Source organism: Schistocerca piceifrons, chromosome 5 (genome assembly GCF_021461385.2).
Source record: "Schistocerca piceifrons isolate TAMUIC-IGC-003096 chromosome 5, iqSchPice1.1, whole genome shotgun sequence".
In the NCBI taxonomy this organism is placed as follows: domain Eukaryota; kingdom Metazoa; phylum Arthropoda; class Insecta; order Orthoptera; family Acrididae; genus Schistocerca; species Schistocerca piceifrons.
In genome coordinates this window covers 29,539,180-29,555,598 of record NC_060142.1, presented here as the reverse complement: position 1 = coordinate 29,555,598, position 16,419 = coordinate 29,539,180, and the positions used below count along the sequence as shown (strand labels likewise).

The window sequence follows — 16,419 nt, the reverse complement described above, 5'->3', positions numbered from 1 at the left end:
CAATACTTTCAGTTTTCACTGACTGATGAATGGACATATATGTCTTTTTCTGTCCTCCTCGCTATCGTACACATAGCCCAGTAAATAATATGCTTTCTTTCAGAACCACTGTTTGGTACCGTTGCCAACAGTGAAAACAACTGCAAAAAAAAAAAAAAAATGGATGGTTTGATTTGATTTGTACGATGCGCCTAACATGAACTGTCTCGTTCTCAAAGTTCTGAATGTGCAGTTCTGTAGCGCGCTGTAAATTGCTGTTAATTTTATTAAATTAACAATAACTAATTTTATTTCAGTCCTTTGTATTCGTCATGTCGCTGTCAAAACAAAGTGTTAGTAACAAAGGAACGGTAAATTGCTGGCGAATGTCGAAACGTTCAAGAAAAGTGGAAAATGGAGTATTTCCTTGTGAAGTAAAAAACAAATAAACAACTTAAGAAATAGTAATGTTATTAGGGTACCACAGCTCATAACATTATTCGTCACTATGAAAAATGTGAATCAAAGTATTATTTTTCGAGCGTTTAATGAGCCAAAATGAGTTTAAAGAGGTGGAGTCGGAGTTGGCATAACAACAGTTAATATTTGCTGAAGTATCAAAAGACTGTAAAGGTGTTGTGCATACCAGCTGCTTGTTGTCAGAGTTTGTAGCTAGTACCTTGTAGTACTTTAAAGGTTTTTCACTGAAGAGTCTACAGTTATAGATAAATATACAGAAATTACGAGAATAAATAATTACAACTAATACCTAATCTAAGAATACATTGATGCACAAGAAATCACAACAAAAGACAAACAACTGATGAATAATAAAATATCTGCTTGAGACATACTAGTCGCAACTTTATCTATGATAATGATGTAGCCTGAAGCAATGTACTAAAATTTGTACCAGCGCTAGGATTCGAATCAGGGTCTCCTGCTTACTAGGCAATGCGCTAAGTACTGTGATCCACCTTTTTTTTCAGGCGTTAACCATTACGCTACCTTTTTCTTTTTCCACTGGGGAAACATTTCAGTCACTGGCGTTTTCAACAAGAACATATAATAAATAATATCGAGGTCTGAGATAATACATCTTTTAAATGAATAAGAAGGGCCCAGAATATTTTAGAAAACAAAGTGTGAAAAGAATTGGAAGGAGGTGGAATCAGCCGTGCTATGTTTATCTGCAGAGCTCACGACGCTGTCAATTATGCTACATTTTTTTTCCCTTAACTACTGTGCCACTTTTTTCAGATGATCATTTTTTTGACCACACAACTACAACGCTGTTTTTTTTTTTAAATTTTACGTTAACCACTGTACCATCTTCTTTTTAAACGTATATAACTACTGCACTATTACTTTTTCTTGTGCAAGTAAGTGGAACGCAGGTGGTGGCAAAGAGGGCAGGTGCCAAGAATTCTGATGCCCGGCTTTTTATTGTCTTTGAGAAGACTTTCAGCACCAGGTAGGCGGAGGCAAAGAGGGCGGGGGTCGGAGATTCCAAGGCCTGGCCACAATGCCTCCTCCGCACCTGTCACAGAGTTGCTCCGTTATTACCATGTATTCCCACGTTCGTTCCTGTATACACCTTAAATTGCAGAACGAGACTGAAGTAGTAATTAAGGTAAGATAAATAACAGAGTGCCACTTCCAATGGTGTGAGTTCCTTATAGGACATAACTCATAACAGGCATAAAAGGTAACAGAAAAATCCATAACATAAATTCATCCGAAAACATTTGCACAATTCAAATTATTATGCACTGGATGCACGTGATGTTTGTAACGAAGCCATATATTTTTCAACAAATGAAACATATTTCGGCTCCAGAGGGGTTTTGCCAAATTACAACAGTTCTCATTTTAGAACCAACATAAGAAAGATTCCAGTAATAATAGAAGAGGAAAGGAAAACCGTCCTCCTCTTTTTAGCCCACACAAAATTGAGTTTTCTTCATTAACACGTAAAGTAAAAACTCACCCATATCTGTAAATAACTGTTATTCTCTGTGCACTGGTAAGAAATGGTTCAAATGGCTCTAAGCACTATGGGACTTAACATCTGAGGTCATCACTCACGTAGACATAGAACTACTTAAACTTAAATAATCTAAGGACATCACACACATCCATGCCCAAGGCAGGATTCGAACCAGCGACCGTAGCAAAAACGCGGTTCCGGACTGAAGCGCCTAGAATCACTCAGCGGACTCGTAGCATTTCCAGTTGCGTTGTAAAGCTTCAGTTATTGGTATATCACTTTCTGTGATTCTGTTGATAATGGCTAATTTCTTCCTAGTCCAGTTCCAAATTCTGATTTTATTTTCACATAAGAATATGTGCACTACAGTTTCTACAAGCTGACATTTTTAGCAGTTTGGAGATGTTCTCAGTTTGATTTTACATCATCGTTCCGCTGTGGATATGGTTTTGTTTAAGACGTCATACCTTACGGCACTGACTCTAGTAGGTAGAATTTTATTGTTGGTATTTTCTCAAATGTTCATCCAGTTTTTAGCAGGATATTTTACCTGAACTGGGGTGTGAAGACGATTGCTGGTAATACAATCATAGACGTTCCTGGTGCTGGTTTGTGTTGGTGGAAGTCTTACATAGCTCCGATCGACATAGTACTTTCGGGTGTAATCTAGGCTAGCATCTATATGTGCTACATTAATGGGAGCGTTCATGTCCCCAGGACCTAACGAGAGGAACAGAAGTTTCGTAATGCCTGTCTTAGGGGCATTCATTATTTTAAAAGCACGAGTCAGAAACAGTGTTTCACATCTAGATTTAACGTCGTTAATTCCAAGTCTCCCATTGTGCCTCTGCACAGTCGCCGTGCGGAAGTATACTTGGAAGATATTTTGTTTCCACATACACCAACACGCTGCAGCTATTATTTTTTGAGCGGTGACGTGCGCTGTCAGTAAGACTGCTCCGACGGGATGTATTTTGCTAAGTACTCCCATGTATGAATTTATAAATTGAACTTTCTGCAATCGGTTTAAGGCCCGCATGTTATGGTCCTTGAACAAGGCTCTGATGACATAGTTTCCGCTCCCAATTGTTCGCAGTCATGATCTTGGTATTCGCCCTTAACCACAACCCGAGTTGGAGTCTCTCTTCAGTTACCTGTAACCAGTTCGCACCTGTTGCACTACTGTAAGAACCGAGATGCATTATTTTGGATTTCTGATGATTCAATTTTGCGGAAGAGGATCGTGAGTACTGGTGTACCAAACCTCGCACTTCATCGACCTCACTATTCGAACTTACAATAACACTTATGTCGTCGGCATAACAGTGACAGACTGTAATAGTATTGAAGATATGTAGTCCTCTCAATTTCTGGTGCATTGTCGAAAGCAAAGGTTCCACCACGATCGCATATAATGTCGTACACAGTGGACATCTTTGACACACCGATTGTTGAACTGGAAATGTTTCAGTCAGTTGTCCATCGATTTTAATCACTCATACATTTACTTGTGACATACACTCCTGGAAATTGAAATAAGAACACCGTGAATTCATTGTCCCAGGAAGGGGAAACTTTATTGACACATTCCTGGGGTGAGATACATCACATGATCACACTGACAGAACCACAGGCACATAGACACAGGCAACAGAGCATGCACAATGTCGGCACTAGTACAGTGTATATCCAACTTTCGCAGCAATGCAGGCTGCTATTCTCCCATGGAGACGATCGTAGTGATGCTGGATGTAGTCCTGTGGAACGGCTTGCCATGCCATTTCCACTTGGCGCCTCAGTTGGACCAGCGTTCGTGCTGGACGTGCAGACCGCGTGAGACGACGCTTCATCCAGTCCCAAACATGCTCAATGGGGGACAGATCCGGAGATCTTGCTGGCCAGGGTAGTTGACTTACACCTTCTAGAGCACGTTGGGTAGCACGGGATACATGCGGACGTGCATTGTCCTGTTGGAACAGCAAGTTCGCTTGCCGGTCTAGGAATGGTAGAACGATGGGTTCGATGACGGTTTGGATGTACCGTGCACTATTCAGTGTCCCCTCGACGATCACCAGTGGTGTACGGCCAGTGTAGGAGATCGCTTCCCACACCATGATGCCGGGTGTTGGCCCTGTGTGCCTCGGTCGTATGCAGTCCTGATTGTGGCGCTCACCTGCACGGCGCCAAACACGCATACGACCATCATTGGCACCAAGGCAGAAGCGACTCTCATCGCTGAAGACGACACGTCTCCATTCGTCCCTCCATTCACGCCTGTCGCGACACCACTGGAGGCGGGCTGCACGATGTTGGGGCGTGAGCGGAAGACGGCCTAACGGTGTGCGGGATCGTAGCCCAGCTTCATGGAGACGGTTGCGAATGGTCCCCGCCGATACCCCAGGAGCAACAGTGTCCCTAATTTGCTGGAAAGTGGCGGTGCGGTCCCCTACGGCACTGCGTAGGATCCTACGGTCTTGGCGTGCATCCGTGCGTCGCTGCGGTCCGGTCCCAGGTCGACGGGCACGTGCACCTTCCGCAGACCACTGGCGACAACATCGATGTACTGTGGAGACCTCACGCCCCACGTGTTGGGCGATTCGGCGGTACGTCCACCCGGCCTCCCGCATGCCCACTATACGCCCTCGCTCAAAGTCCGTCAACTGCACATACGGTTCACGTCCACGCTGTCGCGGCATGCTACGAGTGTTAAAGACTGCGATGGAGCTCCGTATGCCACGGCAAACTGGCTGACACTGACGGCGGCGGTGCACAAATGCTGCGCAGCTAGCGCCATTCGACGGCCAACACCGCGGTTCCTGGTGTGTCCGCTGTGCCGTGCGTGTGATCATTGCTTGTACAGCCCTCTCGCAGTGTCCGGAGCAAGTATGGTGGGTCTGACACACCGGTGTCAATGTGTTCTTTTTTCCATTTCCAGGAGTGTATATAAAGTGTTCTTTGAAACCCATTTTCTACATGGTGCTGAATAAGAAGCCATGATTGGTCCTATCAAAGGATTTATCAAAATCTAAAAACAATAAGGAAAGACTATTGTCACTTATCCAAGTGAGGTTTATGACGTCTCTTTACTCACACAAGGTATCTAGCATTGATCTTCCCTTTATTACTGTTGCTTGGTGAGAACCTGTGGCATTTTACAGGAGTGGTTTTATCCTTCTATTCAGAATTCGAGTGAGAAGTTTAAAGACAACGTTGAGTAAGGTGAGTAGTTTTAGATCGTGAATCGTCTTGCTGCTCGGCTTTTTGGGAGTGAGTTTGTTTGCGCAGTATGCTTGGGCTCCTGCATACTGTATAATGCATTTACGAAGCAAGGGCTGTGCATATTCGGTCCACCTAATGATCTGCTCTCGATAACTAGTTGGCGATCGTAAGCATTTGTAATAAGTCTGTCTAATCTGTTGCTTAAGTTCAGCATCCTGCGATAGTTAGTCGTTAAGTTGCTGTACCCTACGGCCATGAAAGGTTTTTGTCGGATGTACCCGAATGAAATATGGCATGCAAAATAATCGGAGAACTTTATAAGCCATATCTCACAAGTATCTATATTGCGCATGAATTCTTTAGTAACATAGATATTATCTAACCTGCTTGCTGAGGTACTATTGACAAGTATAGCCAGTATGGTGGAGATTCAAGTATGTGCAGGTGTCTTGGAGTTCTAATTCACTCACGAATGTTCATTGCTCTTGACAAAACTGGGCGACTGGTCTTCACAGCGCAACACACAGTTAAAATCTCCGGCAAGCATAGCGGCTGCCCCAACGTTCTTTAACAGTTAAAGTGGTTCAAATGGCTATGAGCCCTATGGGTCTTATCATCTGAGGTCATCAGTCACCTGGAACTTAGAACTACTTAAACCTAACTAACCTAAGGACATCACACATCCATGCGCGAGGCAGGATTCGAACCTGCGACCGTAGCGATCGCGCGGTTCCAGACTAAAACGCCTAGAAGCGCTCGGCCATTCCAGCCGGCTTTAAACAGTTCAGCTGTCCCGTTCCGATAAAAGTTACTTCTGCGTCGTGTTTCATTAGTCCCAGATGGCGCATAAGCCTTAATTAAAATGAGGCCATTAAGTTGGCCAGTTATACCCCGACCAGTCTCTAAAATAGCTTGAGCTCGACACGCGATATCCTCTTTGAATAAAACTGCTATTCTTTCTTTATTTCCGATGTTGATGATGGTTTCATAAGCTGTTATGTCAGCTACTGTAGATGTTGCAACCTATTGTAACATGGCAACATCCATGTCATCGGCATAAATATGGCCGCCGAACTTATTCGGGAGACATTAACTGTAGTCAGCTTGTAAGTCTGCATGTAAGTGTTTACTACTGCTCAGTATCTTCCGACGAAAGCGTGCTCGGAACCGGAAGAGACACGGAAGACGGTAACATGGTTGTGTTCATGTGACTGTCTCCATCGGAACGTTCTTATTCCGAATGGGAGCCATTACCCTCATTGCAACAACCACCGCCGTTTAAACTGTCTGAGATATTTTAAGGGTATCTCTGGTGCTGCTTCTTTTCCTTTATAATTCCTGTGTCTCTTCCTGACTTTGTATTATAGGGGTCCGTTTCGTTTGTTTAGATGATCTTTTTCAATTGTCCTTATTTGATACTGGGTGATCGGACAGATCGCTGAATGTTGGGTTGTTTGGGTTTGTGTCCACCTCAACTAGCATGTCACTACCTACTGATGACATCGGAACATCATTGAGATTGCAACCGAGTGGTACGTCTTCTGCAGGTGTTACGCTACCGTCTAAGTTCTGAGGATTAGTCTCTCATCGAGAGGCCTGATTGAAACATTTTGGCAGGATAATCGTTGAACTTTGTTCATTCGTCAATACGCTTGTAGTGACGTAACAAGACTGTTACGTCACACGGTAGTAGCCGATTGAAAGGCACGCGTACACACACGCCGACGGGCGAGAATTCTGGAACAGGATAACTATTGAATGGTAGCAAGTAAAGTACGTAGCTGCTTTATACTTAACTTTAATGATCCTTGTGATACATCTCTCTTGACTATACAAATGCGACTCGTAAGATACATGCACTGTTTCAATTGGCGCCTTGCTAGGTCGTAGCCATGGACTTAGCAGAAGGCTATTCTAACTGTCTCTCGGCAAATGAGAGGAAGGCTTCGTCGTTATTGTCGCTAGCTATGTCGTCCGTACAACTGGGGCGAGTGCTCGTCCGTATCACGAGACCTGCCTTGTGGTGGCGCTCGGTCTGCGATCACACAGTGGCGACACGCGGGTCCGACATGTACTAAATGGACCGCGGCCGATTTAATCTACCACCTAGCAAGTGTGGTGTCTGGCGGTGACACCACAACGCTACTTGCAGTTGAATCCCGATTCCCTCCATTTTCTCCCTGACGTGATATGTATGGGGTCCTGCCCATTCCCGGTTTCCTATAATTGGGCTGATGAGGTCTACACACACAACAGTTTTTCCTGGCGTCGCACACCGCCCGCGGAGGTGAGTCCCAGGTTTTCCCTCCGTAAAGACTTTACACGAGGACAGGTTGTCTCAAGATAATCAGTGGATCCATATAGGACGCAGGTCCTTATTTGGCCGTCAAACAATTGGGCTATAAAGGCTTTAACCATAATATACGACGGGGTATGCTTATGAAGATAAACTGTAGATTTTCGCACACCATTACCAACACTGAAATGTTTGTTGCCCGTCCATTTCCACCAGTTATCTGCAAGATCATTCCATAGATCGTTAACGCTTGTTTGATGAGATCGAATTTCAGTTCAAATGGGAGGCTGAATATGCGCACAGACCGAAAACCCTAAACCAACATAGCTGACCCCGATTTAACTACATAGTTTCACCATTGGAATGAAGAAAATTCGCGAAACAGCCTGTTTCTGTCGGAATCCTGGTACTTGTTTCAACGTCTCGCACTTTAACACACACTGCATTACCGAGGGAATCATATGCCAAGCCGTGAGCGTCGTCGTCTTGTAAACCTGTCTTTTCGAACAACCAGTAGTCGATTTCACAAACTTTCGACCTGTCATATCCGAACGGGAACAAAAATTTCGCCGTAGACTTGCTAATATGAGCTTCCGTAGCTAGATGGCTGCGTTGTACTCGCAAACTACAGCGACACACGGCTGACGAGGTACCCCACTCGCGCGAGGCCCCCACAAAGCGGCAGCTATGCCAGCACTGACACACCTCAGAAGGGGAAGAGCAGTGGGCAGAGGCGTGAACTGGAACTGTATAGGGAGAGGGGGCGACATACGAGGGCACCCCATGCACATATGACAGCCACACTGCCCTTGAGGTGCAGCAGTTAGTGTAACTGCTTAGCAAGCAGGAGACCCGGGTTAAAATCCCGACACTGGTTCAAATTTTAATTCATTGCTTCAGCCTGCATCACAACTGATATTCATGTTACACGATGTAAGGACAGTCGCTGTAAAAAGATCCTAACGAACAGCGACCAGAGACAATTATCACGCCCTGTCAAAAAGAATCTGTTTCAAATCAAATAGGAATTGATGCTGTCAATGAATGCGTACCCGTCTGAACCAGTTTCCAAACAAACACCGCTAAGGGAACTGCATAAAATGGCTATTATGAGTCGAGTGCTGCACAACGGCTATTTCACGTAGTGATTCATCAAGCTAACATCATCAGTGGGGCAACGCCACTATAAACAAACGAGAAATTAGGCTGACAAAGTGGAGAGGAGCGATGCAGAAGAATGAACCCAACTCCCTCCTACAGGGCTGGTAGCCTACAACAGTGTTTCTCGTTCTGGCAAAAGCACAGCTGACGCGTCGTCAGCAGAGCTGGACCTCGCTACCGTCGTAGGAATCAAACTCTAACCATGTGTTGGATAACGATTAGTCTCTTCACTAATTTCAAAATACGGTGAAAACAACGAGCTACATGTAACAGAAAGCAAAGCGGAGTATACAAAGCATTTTATAACACCTGTCGCACAATTGCTTGGCGATATTTGCACGGTTGTGAATGTGGCACTCCTGGTCTTACCTCTACCCGTATGTTACCTAAGCATAGACGGAAGCATCCCTAAGAAAAAATGAACTTCCGCATTAAGTGTACGAAAAACACACTGAAGTGACAAAAGTCGTGCAATATTTCCAAATATCGTGTCGGGCCTCCATTTCCCGGTGTAGTGCAGCAGTTCAATGCGTCATGAACTCAAAAAGCCGTTAGAAGACCCTGCAGTAGAACTGAAACAAATGACGCCTCTGTCACTATTATTTTTAGTCTTATTGACCAGGTTTCAACACTTCTAAGAGCGCCTTCATCAGAATTAAAGCAATTAAAATGGCCTATAACATAGTTACAAATTCATAGGAAAAGACATTTTTTACATAAAAGTGTGAGTACTGCCTAACAATAAAGGACAGAGGCAGTACTTGCATGTCACATATAAAATAATTAAGAGGCAGAAGGACTTTAGTCACAAAATACATAAAAAGGAATGCGTGAAGGCGAGCCACTATGGGCTGCTCGTACCTGTACAGCCACAGGCTGCAACGTACTGAGGTGCCCGCGTTAACAAGTGCGGGCAGGTGAACATGTCACTGCATCGAGAGTGCCATCTAATAGCCGCAGGTAGCACTTGGCTACTTGATATTCAAATTTAGACGGACGAAAATTATAATGAATATTGTTCAGTACATAATGTAAAAAGTAATATTTTGTTTAACAGTGACAGATAAAGTACCATTTTGTCTGCATCAGAGTTTAGCAGTACAGTTTGAAGCATAAAAATGTCGTTATAGAAAATACAGAAAGGACTGAATGACACAGCTGGTAGAAAGCGATATAACACGAAATGCAGCCAATAAACTATTTAATATATGAAACATTATGAGTTAACTTAGATGAAAAAAAAATATTTCGGCAAACTGCACAAGGAGACCCGAAATTAAATGTCAAGTAACGGCTTTATACTGCTGAAGAAATTTTTATTATGCAACTGCAGCTGTTCATTGAGAATGAGTTTATCACTTCGAGAAAGATGTTTAAAAATCACTAATTCTTTCAGAATGTCTAATTTACGTCCTTTCTTCTCTGTGTGCAAAATGTTGATATCGCAAATAGCTTTAGGTGCGTAACCTGTTCACCTGTAATTAGATGGTCAACAAAAGATGAATTATGGGGGCTACTGCCATTTTTTCTTAGAAGGTGTTCTTTATGTCTGGTTGTAAAGGCACGTCCTGTTTGTCCTATGTAGTAAGAAGAGCGGATATCGCAAACAATCTTATAGACGCCAGAACTTTCTAAAAGGGAACGAATTGATTTTGAATCACGAATGAACATTTTTTTCGAATTATTATTGGTAGGAAACGCAACGTTGCAGTTGTATTTATTACGAAGAAGGCGTTGGATCTGATAGGAGACGGGCCCCACGAAATTAATAGAGAAATACTTTTTTGGTTTAGATTCAATGATGGAGGTGCCGAGCGTAGTAACTTTTTTAGTCGTTTTTTAAGGATGTCATCTACTACGCTAGCTTTATACTCGTTATTAACTGCTATCGTTTTGAGTAAATTGATTTCGTCCTTAAATTTTTCTTTCGAAAGTGAAATGGAAGTAGCTCGGTGAATAGCATAATGAAAGAAGGCGTTTTTATGAGACTGTGGATGAATGGAGGACGCAGGTACCATCTGATCAGTATATGTTTCATTACGAAAAATATTAAATGAGATTTTATTATCTTCTATTGTAAGCGTCAAGTCAAGGAAGTGTAATTGGTTGGCCTCGTTTTCAAGTTCCATAGTGAAAGATATTTTCTCATGAAGATCACTGGAGGATGATTAAAGTATCATAAACGTATCTGAAATAGGAGAGATTGCCTAATGATGTAGCAAAAATCTTTTCTTCTAGAGAGTTGATGAAAATATCGGCAATGATACCAGCTAAGGGATTTCCCACAGAGAGACCGTCTGATTGCTAGTACAGGTGTTCATTAAATTCAAAATAGTTATACTTGACTACGACCGTGATAAGATTCATGAAGTCAGTGATTTATTCATCTAAAAGATCTTTTTTGAAATGACGTAATTTTTTTTCTAAGATTGTAAGCGTTTCCTGAACAGGGACGCTAGTATAAAGATTTTTGATGTCTAATGAAAACAGCATGGTATCTGAACTCCATTCTAAATCTTTCATTTTTTGGACTAAGGCGAGGCTATTTGGGACGGAATAATTGTTCTCGAAAACGAATGATTTTCTTCAGAATTTCATGTAGAAATTTGACCAAATCATGGTACGCGCTATTCATACTATTAGATATCGGGAGTATCGAATGGTTAGGTTTGTGGATTTTAAATTGAGATCGAAGTTTTTGGGGCTGAGGGTTCGTGTTCAGATGTGTGTGAAATCTTATGGGACTTAAGTGCTAAGGTAATCAGTCCCTAAACTTACACACTACTTAACGTAAATTATCCTAAGGACAAACACACACACCCATGCCCGAGGGAGGACTCGAAGCTCCGCCGGGACCAGCCGCACAGTCCACGACTCTGGCGCCTCAATCCGCTCGGCTAATCCCGCGCGGCAGGGTTCATGTTAATTAGCATTTTCTTCTGAAAAGGTTTGATTAGAAATTTTGCGTTATTGATGGCTGACCTGACTTCTTATTGTAATTCTGGTGTCGGATTCTCTTGCAGTTCCGAAATACTATTTTCGTTAAGAAAATCGAAGGTTTTGGAAATATATTCAGAATTGTAGGCGATAAGTAAAGAACAACCTTTGACTTTCCCTATAAATCTGTAAGTACGTTATAGGCCATTTTAATTCTTTTAATTCTGATGCAGGCACTCTTACAAGTGTTGAAATTTGGTCAATAAGACTAAAAATAATAGTGAGCGAGGGCTCATTTGTTTCAATTTTAGTTTAGAAACGGCCAATGAACCAAGCAGCCATGTCTAAAATTTTTCGACCCTGCAGTAGTATTGAGCTATGCCGCCTCTACAGTCATCCATAACTGCAATGCAGGCCTGTGTCTACCTACTGACCTCTCAACCAGGTCCCAAAAACGTTCGACGGGATTCCTGTCGATAAAACTGGGTGGCCAAATCATTCGGTTCAGTTGATCCAGAGGACCCAGTCTGTTCCATGTAAAAACAGCCCATAGAATTATACAGCCACCGCCACCTTGAATAGTGCGTTGTTGACATGTTGGGTCGATGGCTTCGTGGGGTGTGCGTGACGTTCGAACCCTACCATCAGCTCTTACCAACTGAAATCTGGACTCACCGACCAGACCAGGGTTTTCCAGTCGTCTGTGGTCCAAACAATATGGTATCAAGCTCACGAGAGGCGCTGCAAGTGATGTGGTGCTGATACCAAAGTCACTAGCGCCAGTCGTCTGCTGCGATAGACAATTAACGTTAAATTTCGCCACACTTATCTAGCGGACAAGTTCGTCCCTCATTGATTTCTGTGGTTATTCCGCGCAGTGTTGCTTTCTAACAACTCCATGCAAATGCCACTGCTCTCGGTCGTTAAGTGATGACCATCTTGGCTGTCGGGTTACTGAGTTGTCTGTGGTGAGAGGTAATGCCTAAAATTTGGTGTTGTTTGCACACTGTTGACAATGTAGATGTCAGGACGTTGAATTTCCTAACAATTTCCGAAATAGAATGACCCTTGCACTTAGCTACAACTATTATTCCACGTTCAGAGTCTCAGATCCGCCAATGCACCGCACTTTTATACGTCATGTACGTGATACTAACACCATCAGTGTATGTGGATATCGATATCCCATGACTTACGTCACGTCAGTGTACATAGACCAGTGAAGAAGTAGACGTAGCACACTGGACTCGCATTCGGGAGGACAACGGTTCAATCCCGTCTCCAGTAATCCTGATTTAGGTTTTCTGTGATTTCCCTAGATAGCTTCAGACAAATGCCGGGATGATTCCTTTGAAAGGGCACGGCCGATTTCCTTCCCAATCCTTCCCTAACCCGAGCATGAGCTCCGTCTCTAATGACCTCGTTGTCGACGGGACGTTAAACTCTAACCACCACCAACACCACCACCACAAGTAGACAGGATGTGTTAGCGTAAGTCAATTCGAATGGACCGAACACCGCCGTCGACGTGATAGCAGTACAGGCACAGCACCAGTTTTCATTTGTTGCGCTGACAAGCTGTCTGAGCTAACGTAAGGCATTAGTTATTTCATGGTTAGGATTTCGAAAGGTATTTTGAAAATCTACACAGTTAGAATACAGTATCCTGAACGTTGAATAGTAATCCTGCCGTCAGCATGCTTGAACTTTAGGATTAAGACATTTTCCGGCAGTATCCGTTCACAGATATGGTGGTTTGCTAGCTCGAGAAAACACGAATGCCTACTCATTCGTCTCGTGGTAGATACAAATCAAACAACTTTCTGGGGATGGCAAACACAGCCCAGAGACACCGTGAACAACGATAACAACGCTCAACATTCAATACCATTTCTATCAAAACTGGACATGATTGTCTCAATGGGAATTCCGCGATCGTTCATTAAATAAAATATGGCGTTTCAGTCTTCGATCGCTATTCTTTATTTTCAATTACCGGTTTCGGGCTATCTGCCCATCTTCAGATCATATGTTGTAGTTACAGAGTAACTTGTCCGTGCAGAACACACGGTTCACTGTATTTTATCAATACCATTTCAATTCTCAAAAAAAAATTGTGACAATTAAGAAGCAAAATATCCGTCCAGCATGCTTTATTCCAAGGTACGTTGGTAGTTGATAAACGCATAGTGAAAAAGCCGAATACAGTAAATATAAGGGCTCTGAGGTGTATGAAATTGCCTGCAATGAGTGTCCTCAGAAATATATATGTCAGATTGGGCGCAATTTTAATATACGATTTGAAGAACAACTAAACCTCGACGGTCCCAGATTAGCTATCTCAGTTTGCCTGAAAGAAGCGGGTCACTCTATTTCCCGTACTGAAAAGAATTTGCATGTTATATTTATGGAAACCAAAGGAAACTTTTTAAATGCTTTGGAAGAAATACATATCATGAAGGCAGTAAACGGAGCCCTAGTTTCAGTTTTGAATAATCACGCTGAATCAAAACACTACAATATCCTATAGAATTTTTATTTCCTGAATTGCCGCCGTTAGCTACAAGGATGCTTTTCACGTTAATTTAGCAACTGTATAATATTCAAATACCACTCCTCTGATAATTTATACTATTGAGGTACTGATGTAAAGAAGATTATGCTCAGTTTTCCATTTTAAGCCTGTAATAAACTATGTACATTTTTGAAGTGATGTCACGTTGTTCCAAGTCTTCGGTTGTTTTCCAAGTTGTGATTTCCTCCTTGCGGCTCTTCGCGTCTTTAATTTGTTGTTCTCTTAGCTACCGTGGACTTCCATCTGCGCTGGCTGCTGTGGCCGAGCGGTTCTAAGCGCTTCAGTCCGGAACCGCGCTGCTGCTACGGTCGCAGGTTCGAATCCTGCTTCGGGCGTGGATGTGTGTGATGTCCTTAGGCTAGTTAGGTTTAAATAGTTCTAAGTTCTAGGGGACTCATGACCTCAGATGTTAAGTCCCATAGTGCTCAGAGCCATTTGAACCATTTTAAATTTCCGTTCAAAAAATGGCACTATGAGACTTAACTTCTAAGGTCATCAGTCCCTTAGAACATAGAACTACTTAAACCTAACTAATCTTAGGACATGACACACATCCATGCCAGAGACAGGATTCGAACCTGCGACCGTAGCGGTCGCGCGGTTCCAGACTGTAGCGCCTAGAACCTCTCGGCCACCCCGGGTAAATTTCCGTCTTCCGGTGTAGTACCACCCTGTAAGAGCCGATTACACCACATCGGGCTGTTGGCAATACGACACAAGTACGCACATTCCACGGGATTTTAAAGTTTTACTTCATTTGTTTTGTGCAGCTGGTGTATACGGGACCTTATAATATATCCTACAGGATGTTATCCGGAAGCTATTTTCGAGATCTCCTCCATTCTCAACGTTATGGTTCCATACTGGTGTATTATTTTTTGGATGATATTTGACGTGTACGAACAGTACTTTCGCTAGACATTAACTTTTAGCCATTTTATCCCCGTTCACAGTAGCGTACCATTCATTATTAGCTGTTCTCCCATTTTTTTCTGGGCCTGACTCATTAAGCAGTCATGCTTTGTACATTTTGACAAGCATTTCTCGGTGTACTGAATTCTATTATCACAGTCCACCGTTGTGATTCAGCTCTTAACGTGGATAACCTCAGAAAAGCCGGGGCTCCGTAACAGTCCATTTACATTATGGAAATGTTAGCATTGTGAGTAATTGTCATTGTTTTTTGTTGAATGCCAACACTGTAATTGTGTATTTGTACCACTTCAAAAATTTGACACTGAGATTGGTATTCTTGAAAGATAAACTTGGAAGTGTGCCTATACTGACCTGGAAACTATAGTTGTGAACAAAGCACCTTCATGGACCTTATCATTCTTGACTTTTTAATTGCTATAATTTTATAATAATTTCGACGGTTATTGAGTGTTGACTCTTGTTACTGTTAGCTACAAAATATCTCGTATCTTTGCGCGGTTTTCGGATCCTGTCGGCGTCTGCGCACTCCAGTCGAAAGTTAATTGCATCGTAATATTCCTACAAGGGTTTGCAGCGGTTGCACTCACCGATTTCCGAAAAAGACACGAAAAACTCACGAATCCAGCTGAGGGCAGCCAAGTCGCCTCCACGAAGCCACACAGTCGCCTGGTCCGGGCTCGCAGCACGCCAGCACGCGAATGCTGACGGGCGGCCGTCTAGACACCTACTGGCGCGGCCTCCAGGGAACCGGTGTGGCAACCTCGGCAAACACGTCTAGCGCCTCAGGCTACTCTTTACCTCATTACTGCAAAAAAGTCTAGCATTCAGACACGTACATTTCAACACTCGTAATGCTGGCCAACCTTAAAACTAGTAAGCTGGAAAGTAATGCAATGCAATCATTAACGTGAGAGAAGTTTTGTAAGAAAACAATTTGTTGTGCACGGCAGAAAGTCAGTAAGCTATTTTCAGTGTTTATTCACTCTCTTTCCTCTTCGAGGAATATTAATTTGACATATTCTGTTCCTTACTTTCTCGATATTCAGCGTGATTCTATCTCTCGCTCTTACTTTTCTACATATTTGATTTTTAACTTCCACTTTCATCCTAACACAGAAATCATCTTATCTTTTGGGTATCAAAGTAAGCTACCTTAAAAATACCAAGTGGATAACAAATAGGCATTTGAAACGCAATAAATATTCTATACTTCCTGTTCAATTTAGTTACTGGGACACGACACGGTTTCAATTTTAGCAAATCATTTATACACCGTGGTGACAATACTGACTATGGCAACAGGCTACAGGCGCGGGTACCTTTGGT

The 16,419-nt window shown here is 42.9% G+C and overlaps 1 protein-coding gene across 1 annotated transcript in view; it reads right to left on the bottom strand.

The window, feature by feature from the left end:
- LOC124797882 (retinol-binding protein pinta-like) overlaps window positions 1-15,800 on the bottom strand; it is a 132,699-nt gene extending 116,899 nt beyond the window's left edge. The window contains exon 1 of the mRNA XM_047260979.1: window positions 15,711-15,800. The gene's annotated coding sequence lies outside the window, so the exon portion shown is untranslated. The remainder of the gene's footprint in view (window positions 1-15,710) is intronic.
- Between the last annotated feature and the right edge of the window lie 619 nt (window positions 15,801-16,419).